General features: G+C 41.2%; 1 protein-coding gene across 3 annotated transcripts in view; it reads left to right on the top strand.

The window, feature by feature from the left end:
• Positions 1-14,776, top strand: part of ncalda (neurocalcin delta a) — a 68,275-nt gene that overhangs the window by 18,020 nt on the left and 35,479 nt on the right. The window contains exon 1 of one of the 3 annotated variants that reach the window (XM_080500666.1): positions 2,005-2,244. The exons of 1 other annotated variant lie outside the window; for it this stretch is intronic. The gene's annotated coding sequence lies outside the window, so the exon portion shown is untranslated. Of the gene's footprint in view, positions 1-2,004; positions 2,250-14,776 lie in introns of those variants that run through there. One more of the 3 variants, XM_080500665.1, reaches the window with a different exon arrangement.

The raw sequence follows: 14,776 nt of genomic DNA, 5'->3' as shown, positions 1-14,776 counted from the left end.
TACATACGTTCATACATACATACATACATACATACATACATACATACATACATACATACGTACGTACGTACGTACGTACATACATACATACATACGTACATACATACGTTCATACATACATACATACATACATACATACATACATACGTACATACGTACATACATACATACATACGTTCATACATACATACGTTCATACATACATACATACATACATACATACATACATACATTGAGCATGCAGCAAGCCCCAATTTTCCTTGGTGAAGGTAAACCTACTGTTGCTGGAGACATGAGGGTCTTTGTCATGGTTATAATATTGATTTATGATGTCACATCCAGAAGACATTCAAAGTATATCACAACATCATTCATAAATCTATATCGTTTCTAAGTTCTAAATTGATCCCCATTGAATAACTATGATGATGAATAGTGGCTTAGATTATGTCAAAAGACCAAAAGTTAGACCTTTTATCAGTTCTCCATGGATTTAAATGTACTTGCTGCATAACAGATATGTGATTGTCATAATACAGTCTTGGCTCGGGCCTTCATGTAGTATCCATCAGTCCATCTTTGAAACCGCTTCATTCATGGACTTCTCTAACAATGTTCCGAGATCATAAGATACTGGACCTGAGAGCTGAGGATAAGCAGCTACACCTGACTGAACAATGATCAGTTTACAGCGGGTAGTCTCCCGAACTGTGATCAGAGTGATTCATAGATTATCTTCCACCACTGCTGGATGGGATTGAACTCACCATCTCTTATCACAGATCAATGTGTGTGTGCTATAATTACAGTTGCTAACTGAGTTTAGTAATCCATTTACAGCCTGTTAGCGTTGACATTTTATTTTCACTCTTTAGTAAACACAACCCCTCCGTCCCAGATCAAAGAACAGAGATAAAATCAAGAATGTACCTCTTAATTGGTAAATTGGTCATAACACCATGGCTATTCCACTTCCATAGAGAGCAGAGAACACGCTGTGTTGTCAGTTCATCCTGTCCTGCAGTGTGCTGAGGTCCTCCCGCCACAGTGAGGTTAATGGTATTAACACGTTAGCTCATGAGCCATACAGGTGCACGTAGGGAGATTTGGTTGCCTCTGTACAGGGTGTTTATGTTAAGCCCCCAGCCTGGTGACTGCTACCTTTGTGTTCACTACTCTGACGTGAGCTTGGTGTTTGTCTTGTTTTGGCTTCGCATGTCATGCAACCTCAAATCCACTTGGGTGGCAGATTGGCAGAAATGCCAACCTTTGCACGAACACGTGCTACCTGAAGGAACCGTGCCAATTTATTCCAATCGATTTCAGTTTTTGAAAGATATATAGAGAAAAGAAGCCCACCAATGCCACATGAGCACATCCACACCTCACTTTGCAGACTTGGAAGTATCTAAATATGATCGAAACCAGAGCTCTGGCTTGCCCACTTCCCAAAAGTCATGAAAGTTATTCTACCAGCTTGTTTCAGCTCTTCATGTTGCAGATTTGCACAGTTCTTCTATTAGTCATGAGTTGAGTTCGTCACTGGAGTCATTTTGGGGGGGTCCTCTGGTGATGATGGATACCAGCTAGCAAACCGAATCTGATCAAAAGGTCTTAAAAGGAGATTATAAAGCAGTGAGGCTTCCATTGATTATCTTAGTCACTCTCTGATTCCAGTTCTCCTTTTTAGTTTTCTGACTCCATCCTTCAACAATTTCTCTGCATGTAAGAATGTGTGTATGTGTCTGTGTGTGTGTGTGTTTGTGTCAGATGACCTATTGAAATCATTGTGGTGCAGTGTCCCTGTTACCACGGCAACACAGGCTTCTCCGTTTCTCTCTCTGTCTGTGTGTTCCCCCCCCCCCTCCCTCCCTCTGGTCTCCCCCCTCCCCTTCTCATTTCCCCTCCACACCACAGCGGGGTCATGTGACCGTGCTGACGTCAGGCCGGGGCGGCAGGCAGCAGAAGAGCCAGTTAGTTTGCAGGCTTTGAATAAACCTCCAGCTCAGACCAGGAGACTCTGGGAGTCTGACAGTCCCTGTTCGCTCTGCTTCAGTCCCTCTCCCCCCTCTTCTCTCTCTCTCTCTCTCAAGCTCTCTCTTCGTCTTCTCTCTTTTTGTGGTGCTCTCCTTTTCTTCTCGCCTGTTGCTTCTTCGCTGCTTCCTCCTGCTGTTGCTGCCGCTGCCTCAAACTTAGCCTCCAGAGAAAGTGCTGGGTGATGGACTGCTGAACAGCTTGTACAAAGTGAGGTAAGCCTCCTGTTGTTTTCTCTTTTGTGTGTGTGTGAGTGTGTGTTTGTTTGTGTGTATTGTGTGCTTTAGCAACCGACGGTTGCTTCCAGAAGGGATTGTGCAGCAAGTTAAAGCTGGATGAAGCATTTTAATGATTATTGTTATTTCACGTGTGAGTCGCATAATCGTGGAGGGGGGAAGTTGTGTGTTGGAACTTTGTTGGTGGGTGCAGAAGGCGTGATGTGTGCAGGCTTTTGAAGGACAACACTGATCTGAAAGAGTCGACGTCTTCTTTCTCAGCCCCTCCTGAAAACAAGCCAGAGCACCAACATTCGGAGGTGCTGTGTGATTTGTGGCTCCACATGGCTTTTCCTCCCGAAGCAGTGGTAGTGTGGGCTGGAGAGGAAGATGGGGGGGGGGGGGGGGGGGGGGGGGGGGCAGGTGGCAGCTGCTTCCGATGGGAAAACCGCAGAGCAATGCAGAGAGAAAAAAATGTGACTGTTGCAACCACCAAGGCTGCTAAAAACCAATCAATAACGTGGTGATGCAAGTGCTGGTTTTTCCCCCCAAAGCGGAATTTTCATGATGCCCCTCACACACGCACACACACACGCACACGGACACACATACACCTCAGCATGCCCCAATCAAAAGTATGCTAGCTTGCATTTAGCCCGAGCAGAGTGGAAAAGGGAGGGGAACTGTGGTTCCTTCAGCTCTCCTTCAAACCATCTCCCCTCTCTTGAACCCTTTGGCTGCAAGACTTCATCTCTCATTGGGTCGTCCTCTCCTCGGCAGCGCCCCCGTCCTGCGGCTTTATGAAGTGGACACCGGCCAGCGCCACATAACATGGCGCTGTCATTGTATCCTCCCACCACAGCCCATCTCATTACATTCTGCACAGATATGCAAAAGTTTAGGCTGCAAATTAGCACCTGCTGAGCTGATCAGAGCGGATTAATAACCAAGTGTTTTTTAATCAGATGAAACCATTGGACTGGTGTCCAGCTCATAATTCAGAAATGTGATTTTTTTATTTTTTTATTATTCCTTCACTGCATAAGGAGCATCACAAACCACCCTTGTGCTCCACCATTCATATCTGTAGGAAAGCTGTGATCACCCACCCTGTTTCGTTCTGACTCATGATTTCAGTCTTGATCAATATATTGAGATATTTTCCACTATCAATGTTAAATGCCAATTAACAGTAATACCTGAAGTTGGCCGTTCAGAATGCTGTGATGGCGTCAAAATTCACTTTCACATTCACACTATGAAAATATCATATCATGTCATTTCAACACATTTTAAAAAGAGTTATTTCTGCCAATTGAGGCTGTTATCCTGTTCACACAAGGTTTTCAAGTAAAAACTCAAAGTTTCATAGCGTTTTGGGAGTTCTGTTTAGACGACAGCAACATTTTGAAAACGCTCCGACTCTGCAATTTTCAGCATTTCTTCTGTTTCCATGGGAACCGAAATCATTTCCAAAAGATTCCAATGTAAGCATGAAACTTTCTGAAAGTTTAACACAAAAACAAAAGTGTCCTTAAGACATTGAACCTGGGCTTGAGCCACGACCTTTACATCCTTGGTATCCGTCAATATTGTTTAATAGTTCACTTGAGAAGATTCCAGGAGTGGTGGTTTTTCATTTTCCCCTCCAGAGTACTTTCTTGTTACTAGCTGTCTTACTCTCCCACCTCGACACTTACATAACATGTGTACATGTGCAGCTGGATAACATGCCTCCATATTTAACAATGGATATCATAACAATTTTAGCTATTTTAAATGTAATAACTCGCCAATATGGTCATTGAGACCAAGTTTAAACGTTGTCGTTTAAACAAGGCCTAACTGTAGCCAAGACTATTGGCTACATTTTGACAAGTTATTATGAACATATGAAATAGCATTGGGGGGGAAAACATCTTGGAAATCTGTAATAACTGCAGGCAATATTGTGATAGTACATGAATATATGAGTATTTATTTAAGTTTCTATGCAGTTTGATTATCAAAACTATGGTTAGAGCCATCACATTATTGATATCGCAACCAATTTTTACTTCTTTGGCTTTCAACTCAGTTTGAACCTTCTCTCCACATTTAGTTTCATATCCTTGTAATGTCTTTTCTGCTTTGTGTCTGTGGGGAGTTTTATGTACAGCTATTTGTTTTATCTCCATTCATAATCATTTATTTTCCGGTTTATTCTTGGTGCAGTAGAAATAAAGGTGAGAGTTAATCATTCATTGCAGATACTTAGTATGCAACACTGTCTCTTAAGTATGGTTGTATTATTATTTGTCTTACTATTTTATTTACCAAGTTATTATGTTGTTGGCTTTATGAGATTTCATATTGCTATGTTACTGGACATTATTCCATTGCTGAACTCCACACACACTGATGTTGAAGTGATGTATGAGTCCAGGTGAGTGTAGTAGTGCATGCATAATGCATGTGGTTGTAGAAATGGATTTGACTCCTTCTGCGCATCCTAAAAAGCCCACACAGCTTCTGAGGCTCCTGCACGATGTGTTTATGCCCACATTTGTCTAAAGCAGCGGTAAAGTAGCGTTTTGTTGTGATTTGCACGGGCTTGGGTGCGCTGCTTCTATAACATCCTGTGTTGTGCATCGGGGCGACTCATGGGATACTGGTGGAAACTCATTCGAAGGCAGTTTATGTAACTTTTGATTTATGACCAGAGGCTGAGAAAGTAGACAGGAAGAGAGGGAATAAGAAGGAGTCTAAGTGAGAAATACACTTAGAGATACGAGGCAGACACCCGGGGAGGCAGTGAGAAGCTTTCCCTGTCTGGATTCCTCTCACTTCATTATGGAGTGTTAAAAGTAAGTGTGGGAGCAATTTCAGGACACCAAGACTAAATCAGAGAGTGTGTGACTGCGCTTCAACGACATGATGTCTTTAACTGTTTAGCGAGAGTGCTCGTATTTTAAGTCCAACAAAGCATTCATTTAGTCCTTGCTTTAATGTTGGGCTCATATCTTTGATAAATAAAAGAGAAACGATTAGTCACAGCAACGAAAATAAGAGGATGCTGCTCATCTAAAGATGAGAGGAGAAGTGAAGGGTGCTTCCCTGACAAGTCTTCAGTCCATTCTTTAAAAAAAACAAACATGTGAGCTTCCAGATAAGGTGTGAATGATGAGAAGAGGATAACAGAGTATTTGAAACTCTCACACGCCGATTCTGCCAAAGTCTAATGATCTCTCAAAGGCCTTGTGGAGAAACGCTGTGGATATCTGTGAATGTGACAAGATCTTAGAAATGAAGCAGGGCAATTGTTTCACAGTGACAAAAATCTCGTTGTTAAGCAACTCTTACTGAGGTGGTGTCAGCACAGAAAGTAGGGACAAGAAAGAGTCAAAGAAACCAAAACCGGATTGACAAGTAAGACTTTTAAATAACCAAGTCCTCATTAGAAAGAGATTACACAAATTCAAGAAGTTGTGGGGGGGAATGGCCTCTCCAGGGTATTAATGTTAATTTCATTGCTGGCAATGAGTGCAGATCTCTTTCATGGTGCACCGGCCGTTTGCCTTCATTAGACCTTAAATCATTTTGTCAAAGATGGAGGTGAAAGGGCAAAGCCTTCACTCAATCAGTTTTCCATCAAAACAAAGAAGACTGGAGACAGACTGTGGCTGCTGATGGTGTGAACTCACATTTTCCATCTGGCTGTTTCTGAACTAGAATCTAAATGATTATCGACAAATGTTCAACAGTTCAAATTGCTGAAGATGGACATTACGCTATATTGCCAAAAATCTAATGATTGGGAGAGCTGAGCAGATACTTTTGGTAATATAGTATACATGTATATCATGCTTATATTGGTTTGTATAATATCTGATGGTTAAAGTAGACCATGGTTTTGGTACTCCCTCTGGCCATTTATCTATAAAACAGTTATTAAATGTTAAATTCTGCATCAGCAACACTTTCAACACATCTCGCCTTTTGTACGTGATGCCTAAATGCACTTGCTCACTTTAACGTATAGTTTTATACTCCCACTCGTGGTCAACAGCTCCACAGAGTTTGCTTTAACAGAACGAAACTGCAGTTTTTATGACATAATTGACAGTTGCGTGCAGCACGTGGCTTCGATCTGAAGTGGAAGCAGTTTTTAAATGTGGGCCCTCACTCATAAACAGCCACTCTGAGAGAGCACCACTCATGTTATCGCTGGATAGGAGAGGAGAGAAAGGCTAACTCACTTTGTGTGCAGTGATATGTGCACAAGCTCCGGTCCTCACACTCTCAGTGCGTTACACTCCGCTCTCAAACTTTACTGACCAGGTGCTGCAAAAACAAATATCACCAGTAGAGTGTGGAAACATCCATCAGTGTGATTATCACTGTGACATTTACCCTCGGCTTCACCTGAAAGGTCAAAACACAAAGGATCAGGACCCTTAACCGTGCGATTATCCAGTGTGCTGGTTTGATTCCGCAGGTCACTGCAGGTTAATGCTGCTTTTTCACTGATAGTCAGAGCCACGCAGCGCTGGAGGGACGCGTCACGCATTCATTAGCTAGTGTTTTCAGATCGGGATAAGAACAGTATTCTACAAATGACATGTCATGAGAGAAAAGACAGCATTGACCAACCATTATTTCCTACGGAATATGTCATCCTGTCTGCAAACACAAGCAGTGAGCAACAGAAAAGGTGGAATAATTACTGTTTTTGTGAAAAAATGAGGTCTTTTCTTTCTTAGATTAACTTTAAAACCATGGAGGATTGAGATGTTGTGAAGAATCATGACAGGCAAATTTGGTCCAAACTCAGACAGGAGGGCCTTTACTTTGAATTCAAAGCCCCATTAATGAATTAAAATCCCTTTTGCTGATGAATTTCACTTAATCAAATATTACGTTTTGGCGTAGGTTTGCTTTTTATATTCAGTGTGTATAGAACATTTCATGTTGATATCTCTCGACATAATGTCCATATCCAATTCATATACAGTATTTAAATGTTCTATTCTTTTATCACTTCTGGCCACCAGTGTTATAATCTAACCTCAACCAATTGTTACAGTGAAGAAGTCTGCTCGCAGTTTGAGAAGCCGTCATTGGGAATCCAAGATGGCCGACAATATGTCCGCTTCCTTGTGATCGCCGCCATTTTGTTTTGCCATTTTGATCCGAATCACCACCACAGCGCCACTGTCGGTGGGAAGCAGTAGTACATGGAGTATGGCTGCTTCCTGCAGGTCGTCGCCATGTTTTGTTTCGAGGCGCAATCACAGCGCCACTGTCGGTGGGAGGCAAGAGCACATGATCCGCAATGCAACCGTGCTCCTCCAGAATTGAAACCTTGCCAGTGCGGTATAAAAATGGCGGCGTACGGCCGCTGACATACTTGTTTGCGGACGCCGCCATTATTGCTCACGGTCAGCGCCATACTACTCTCAAAATTGAAACTTCACCAGTGCGGTATCATAATGGTGGCTTACGGGCGCCAACATACTCGTTTGCGGTTGTCCGCTGACATACTTGTTTTTGGTCGCCGCCATACGTGTATGTGGTCGCCGCCATATTTAAAAGGACAACTGACGTCAGTGCTTAAGTTACGTCACGGTTTCATGAATCATGTTCAGTTTGAAGAAGCACAAGAACACTGGAGGAACATCCAGGTAGATATATTGTGAATAAAGCTCAGAGAGTATTTATAAGGTCCAGAGCCAAGTGGATTGAAGAGAGAGAAATTAAACGTTGCTATTTGAGGCAATAATGTCTTACTGGTCAGGAATTATTGACAATGAAATGAGGCAGAATTATTTCAGACCTCCTGAATAAGCTTTCCTTCTATTTGTCATGTTTCCTTCCCTTCAGGACGACATAGTGTCTCATCTAACCCCACTCTTCTCTATTCTAAATTCTGCATTACAGTTATATTTCACATTGCTGCACCTGTTAATTTATATCCCAGATTGTTGATGAGCCACGTAGCAAACGTTTATTCTGTATACACTTGCTGTGTACACCACTGACGAAGTTGTCCAACTCTCTCAGAACACATTACAGCAAGACACTGCAGCTGGAACCACAGCTGTAGAGTTCAGCTACTAAACTGATCTGCCTACTTCATTCATCCAGTGACAATGTGTGGTGCATTAAGCAAAACAAACTACAACAATGGAGAGTAACTGTAGTTACTTCAGCAGGAATGGAGTAAATGTCCATGACAAACCTTCAAGAACTACCTCTGACAATGTTAAAAGAATAAAACCATCCATGAATCATGTCATTGTTCTTTATTTTATACACAAGCACAGGTGACTTTGATAGAGAAAACTCATATGAGCAAGTGTGGAAAGGAAAAACTCCATCGAACAGGAAGAAACCTTTGCAGAACCTTTGAAGACTGATCAGGACAGAAAGCTTCAAACCACCTTCAACTCCATTGTCAGACCTCCAGCAGGGAGGTTGAGAGACAGACTACAGGAGAGAGAGAGGCACACGTTAATGACATGTAATAGTGGTAAAGAAGTAGTAAATGTTAATGACATGTAATAGTGGTAAAGAAGTAGTAAATGTTATTACATGTAATAGTGGTAAAGAAGTAGTAAATGTTATTACATGTAATAGTGGTAAAGAAGTAGTAAATGTTATTACATGTAATAGTGGTAAAGAAGTAGTAACGAAGCTCAGTTCAGGTCGTCCAGCAGTGTTCACTTGTGGCAGTTTTACTACAAAATGGTCCAGGGTGTCCTGAAGCAACTCTCACTGTAAACTATTAAATAGAAAGCTCTTCATCCTAACCTTAAAAATAGAGACTGTTTCAGCCCCCTTAACTGATCTCATCAGATCTGGTTCCACATAAGAGGAACCTGAAAGCTCCGCCTCCATTCTACTTTTAGAAAACCTAGGAACCGCCAGTAAACCAGCACTATTAGAACCAAAGGTAAAGGTATAGATTCCAATAGATAAGACGGTAATGAGCAGCAGCAGTGCAGCTACACTCTACTATCAGGTGAAAACAGGAAGTAATCAGATTACTACACCATCACCAGATGCATTCAGACTCTTGTTCATCATGTCCTGTTGGTCAGCCTGTGAGAGAGTTAGAACTTTCTCCCACTGGCTATGAGGACCTGGGCCTCCAGCTTGTGTGACCTGAGCCCATCAGGATGTTGATGATGATCTGAAAAACACTGACAAGATGCATGTGGATGGGTTTAAAAAGACACAAAATATTGTCCACTCTACTTCTATGATGTCCTCCATTCGATTGATCGTCTTACTTCTGGAAGTAGAACATCAAAAACATAACCGATGAGTCTCTGGTCTTCTTGGTTCCTGTGACCTCCTCCATCTCTTCCAGTAGCTCCAACATCTGTTACAATACAGAGGAATAAAAGTAAACAAATTAAGCATATGTTATTTAAAAACTCTCAAACTTGATGAAGAGATGTTTTGTGACCTGCTGGTCACTGAAACATCTTCATGATGACGAGCTGCTGGAGGGCAGGTGATGCAGACGACATCTTCCAGAGGTTCATTCTGTCTGAACGACCCTCCAGTCCATGAGGTCATCATGAAGCTCTGAAGCCAAAGATCAAAGAGAGAAGAGAGAACAGATATTAGAACCAGTAACAGCACAGTTTGTTTCACTCACCTTGATCTGCTCTCTGGAAAACACTGAGGAACCTCCTCCTCCTTCAACAGCCTCAATGATCCTGCAGAGAAAATATCTTGTGAAAACCAATGAAAAGACGCAGCAGGGAAGTTCCACTTTGATTAAACTTAAACTGTCTGGAATTATTGTTTCTGTGATTTAAACAATGTTAATCACCAACTGTAGACAAGATGCAGAATCAGTTGATATTTTACTTTGACAATGTGATCATCAAACTACTGTTGATGATTAACCCTTTATGAAAGTAGTGACCTCATATAAAGACACATCATCAACACAGAGTGCAGAATAAATATCTCACCAAGTGGTTCAGTCATTTCTGCCATACGACACACATCTAATTGAATAATTGTACAAACTATTGTTGTAGTACCTTGTGCTCTCATTCGTGGTCTTACAGCCACAGCTGGATGACTCCTCCAGATGTTTGTGGGATTTTAAGGCACAACCAACATGCATCAGCCTTTGCAAAGTTTGCACTGCATCCATTCCAGCATTTCTGTGTCTGGATTATAAAAGCCTGCAAAACAAGAGATGTATTCACATTATTTTTGTTTAATTTAATTTAAAATAGAAGATTGCCTCTGAAAAAAGAACAAGTCAATGCAGGTGTGAAGGGAAATGCAATTTCAGTTCTCTATATGTGTGGCACAGACATAAACATTTAACTTTACTGACAAACATCTAAATGGTTCATTGCATTATGTTATACATTTGATTAAAAATTTCTCTCATAACCTTTAATAATTTTCTCATGTGAATGCACTGATAAAAACTTTCATCCCACATAGATGTTTCCCATTTAAATGCCTGATTATAATTCATTAATTATTAGTCACATTTTAGTGACCGAGGATGAATAGTAATGTAATTTTACACATAAAGATACATAGTTCCATTATAAAGTGAATATATATACAGAATCTATCTGGGATAAAAACACAGCAGCCAGCATGTTGTAAACATCCATTAATACAGAATGATGTGATTACTGGTGCAGTTTAATGTCTGCACATTCGTCTCTTAACACACCAAAAGTTACTGGAGAAAGTTTTCACAAGGCAAGAAATGACACTTAATACACCAAAACAAGGCACGAGGATAGAAAGAGCAACTTAAACGTTCATTGCTCCTAACTTAACCACAAACCTCCTCCTCCTCTCATTAACACTGATGAACTACTGCTTCTTATTAGAGCAGGATGATCGTTTCTATATTGACAACAAGGCAAATCTTTACCTTATGAGAAGACAATCCTCCTTCTGTTAACATACGAAAGACTGGAAAAAAGAAATGATCAATGTGCGTCTTTTCATATCCGGCGAGTGGGTCCTGCTACGTCTCTTCCCAAGTGTTCATGTCGTCTACGTACCTCCTGCATGTTCGGTTGGGACGTAACTTCCTGTGGGTCGGCCTCCGTAAACGTAATTCCCTACGTTTTCAGTCCTACACATCACTTCCTGTATGTCGCTTATGTGAACATCACTTCCTGTGCGTCATTCCCGGTCATGCTTACGCCTCGCACGATTTCAAGATGGCGGCGGCCTGTGAATGAGTATGGCGGCGCCCGCAACACCGCCATCTTGGATTTCCCCACTGATATCTCTTGCACAGTTTTTGCACAACAAGAAGGTGGAAAACAACCATTGAGACATTTTTCAACTTTCAATTAGATATCTATCGAGTTTTTAAAAAAAAACAAATGGAATGTTGCAATATTTGATCAAATGAGTGTTATCTTACATTAGCCATACATGGTTTCATGTCACAAAAGCATTTTTCTTTGTTGGTCTCCTGCAAGCATCTTGACACTCTGAAAAGTTTTTTTTAATCTTTATCACACTTATCACAAGTAAGCAGAATCCATAGAATTGGAGAGGAACAAACAATTTCCATAGAATTTATAGTAGATTTATTTAAAACTTTCTTCAGGGCCCTGTTTACACAACGTTTTGTAATGTCTTGGGATTTTGTTTATCCGACAGCAGTGCTTGGAGCTGCTGAAGTCCCCACTTTTTGATTACTGAGGGGGAACTTGAACAAAAATGTTGCTATTGCCTGTGTGCACCACGGCCCTAGCAAATAGTTCTTCTGCACATGCTCAGTAGATGGACAATAACAGTGTTAGTATCAGAGCATCATTGGTAGTTTTATAGTTGACAATCCAATTTAGTCGTCTGTCCACTAGAATATAATCCCATTGTTTTCTGCACACGTTTTTGTGGATTCATTAAAAAAAAACTAACCCAAAACAACAGCTATTGTGAGAAGAAATTTCTTTTTAAGGCGGAGCCATCATGCATTACACCCCACTCATCTTTGCAGTTGTGTTTAACAGCTTGTGTCTGATATTCTGGCATTCAGGAATATACACAACTCAGACGTTTGTCAACATTTCATTCAACATTTCTGGGACCTCTGACAATATTTGAAGACTTAAAAAAAAGTAGATTCAAGGGGCTGACATGAAGCAGGCCCATGGAAATGGAAACGACTTTGCTGAAAGTTTAAAAAAAAAGCAGAGCTCTGAAGATGAGTTTTTAATAGAATGGGACTGATGGAGATGATGGAACAGGACGAGCAGTGAGTTAAACAAAAAGAGGAACTCTGGAACGACGGTGTTTCCACCCCCAGTGAAAGGCCCTCTCCTTCAGACAGACACATGTCGGTGGTGGTTTCCAGAGGACAGCTGGTCAGCCCGGCTCTTTGTCACTTTCAAAAGGGCTCCTTTATGGAGGGGTTGGAGGTCATTCAGCGGGAGCTCCGCCACACTGGAGGGCAGATGAAGAATGAAAGGTCCCACATGAGGTGACAGTCTCTGGCTGAAGGAGAGCTGAGCTCTATAGGCTCCCATGCGTCAGGATCTGGGAACTATGGGAAGCAGATGTTCTATTTTTATCCTTGGAGAGGAATTCACACATGCTGTCATCTCGGGGTGGACACAGGAGACAAACAAAGCCAGCTCTCTTCAAGATAGGGCTTCCTGCACAATGTTTGCTGAGGGATTTTGTGCCATCTCTTCAATGTTTTGATTCAGTTTCACTGAACTGTGTATCACCACTCACTGTTCACTCGTTAGTATTGGAAAGAAAATCATCATCAATATAAATGGACGGCAGTTCATTTTGAACCTTCGTATATACTTAATTATGCATAAAACATATAAGAATAAAAACAATCGAAAATGCGTGACATGAACTACAAACTTATTAAATCCAACACCTTCTCCATCAGTTATTAAAAACGAATATGTTTTCTACAGTTTGGTAGAGTATCTACTGGGGGTGCACCGATAACATGTTTTTAAAAAGTACGAGTACTAACCTCTAGCTAGTTGCCCATACCAATACATGTACTTATTAAATGCTCCAGTGCTTCAGCACCCACTCAAAAGGTTGAGCACCTGCTAAGGGTAAAGCCGATCAGAGAAAATAATAAACGAAACTGCGTCTTTAAAATGGACTAAACATATTACATGACATATATATAAAAGATCTTTTGTGTTGGCCAGGAATCAAACCTGGGAATATTGTGTGGCAGATGAGAATTCTACCACAATAGACTAACATAAATATAACGTATACAAATATAAAAGGGGGTTTTAAGAAAACTTTTTTTAAAAAATCAGATGTCCAGAAGCAACGAGAAACCCTACATAGTCAGAATCATGTGATCTAATATGATCACAGGCAAAAAAAAATGGCATATTGAGATGAGGTACAAACTTATTAGATTTTCCATCAGTAAGTGTCAACTAATGTTTTTTGCTTCCATGTTATGCAAAAAATTAATGTCTGCCTGCTATGTGCAACTGATTTAAATAGTTATTCTGAATTTTAAATTGTGTATGGTGCTGGATGACTGCACGGTCATCTCAGCATACAGCTTTAATAATTCATCACCCTGTCCAACTCAATTAAGATTTGCTCTTTTTTTCAGGGGATTGACTATTTGTGAATTCATAGCTAACTGAAAATAGTGCGGCGACTTTAATATCACACTGGCAGTCTGAAGAGGAATGACAGCAAACCAATTCAGATTTGATATTGTCCAGATTTGTTTCTCTCTCATGTGGGTCTCTGCAGATAAGGAATCGCTCATTATACAGCGTTTTATTTATTTCCCAAAGGGAGGGTCGTAAACGACAGAGTGGCAGCTTGGGTGTGAGAAATTTCAGATGCAGTTACTTGCGGTACTGTGGTGATCTTTGGCAGGCCTTCCTGGGCTGTACCAGAGGAGAGGAGAGCAGCCACTTGTCAATATCACTGCAATATCTGCTTGGAAATTGCGGTCTGAAACTGTGCGTTTGCAGCGAGCCGCCCTCAATTGAAGATGCTATCACAAAGAGGAGACGAAGAAGAGTTCTGTCTTGTTTTGTTGTTGTGGCAGCTGTTCACAATACAGATAGAGGCACTGCGAGCCCACACAGATTAGTGCTTCTCCCAGGATTGTTATGAATATCTCCTCTGGAGATACCACGAGGACTTTCCTTCTCTGCCTTGTCATCTCAGAAGTAGTGGCTCAGTTGCGTCCTTCAAACAGAGCGATGTTGCAAATAAGAGCTCAACTCTTGAGCTCTGGTGAAAATGTAACCCTTTGTTTACTTTGGTGTTTACATTCACACAGCTGTTTTTGACTCGTCAGCTAAGGTGTAATAAAATTGCATTTTAAACTAGAATGGGCAATATGTAGAACGCATACCTTCCCTAACGTTTGTCACCATGGAAACCAATGGATGACCAGGATATTTGATCCACTTCTCCACTCCTTCAACCATTTGTCATGTTCCTGCAATGTTCAGGTTAAATGATGTTCTGTTGGTTCCCATTCTTTTGTGTGGCTTGAACGCTCTGTTAGA

Source organism: Blennius ocellaris, assembly GCF_963422515.1.
Source record: "Blennius ocellaris genome assembly, chromosome: 8".
NCBI lineage: Eukaryota > Metazoa > Chordata > Actinopteri > Blenniiformes > Blenniidae > Blennius > Blennius ocellaris.
The sequence above is the reverse complement of the archived record's forward strand: the minus strand, read 5'-3'. Positions and strand labels throughout refer to the sequence as shown.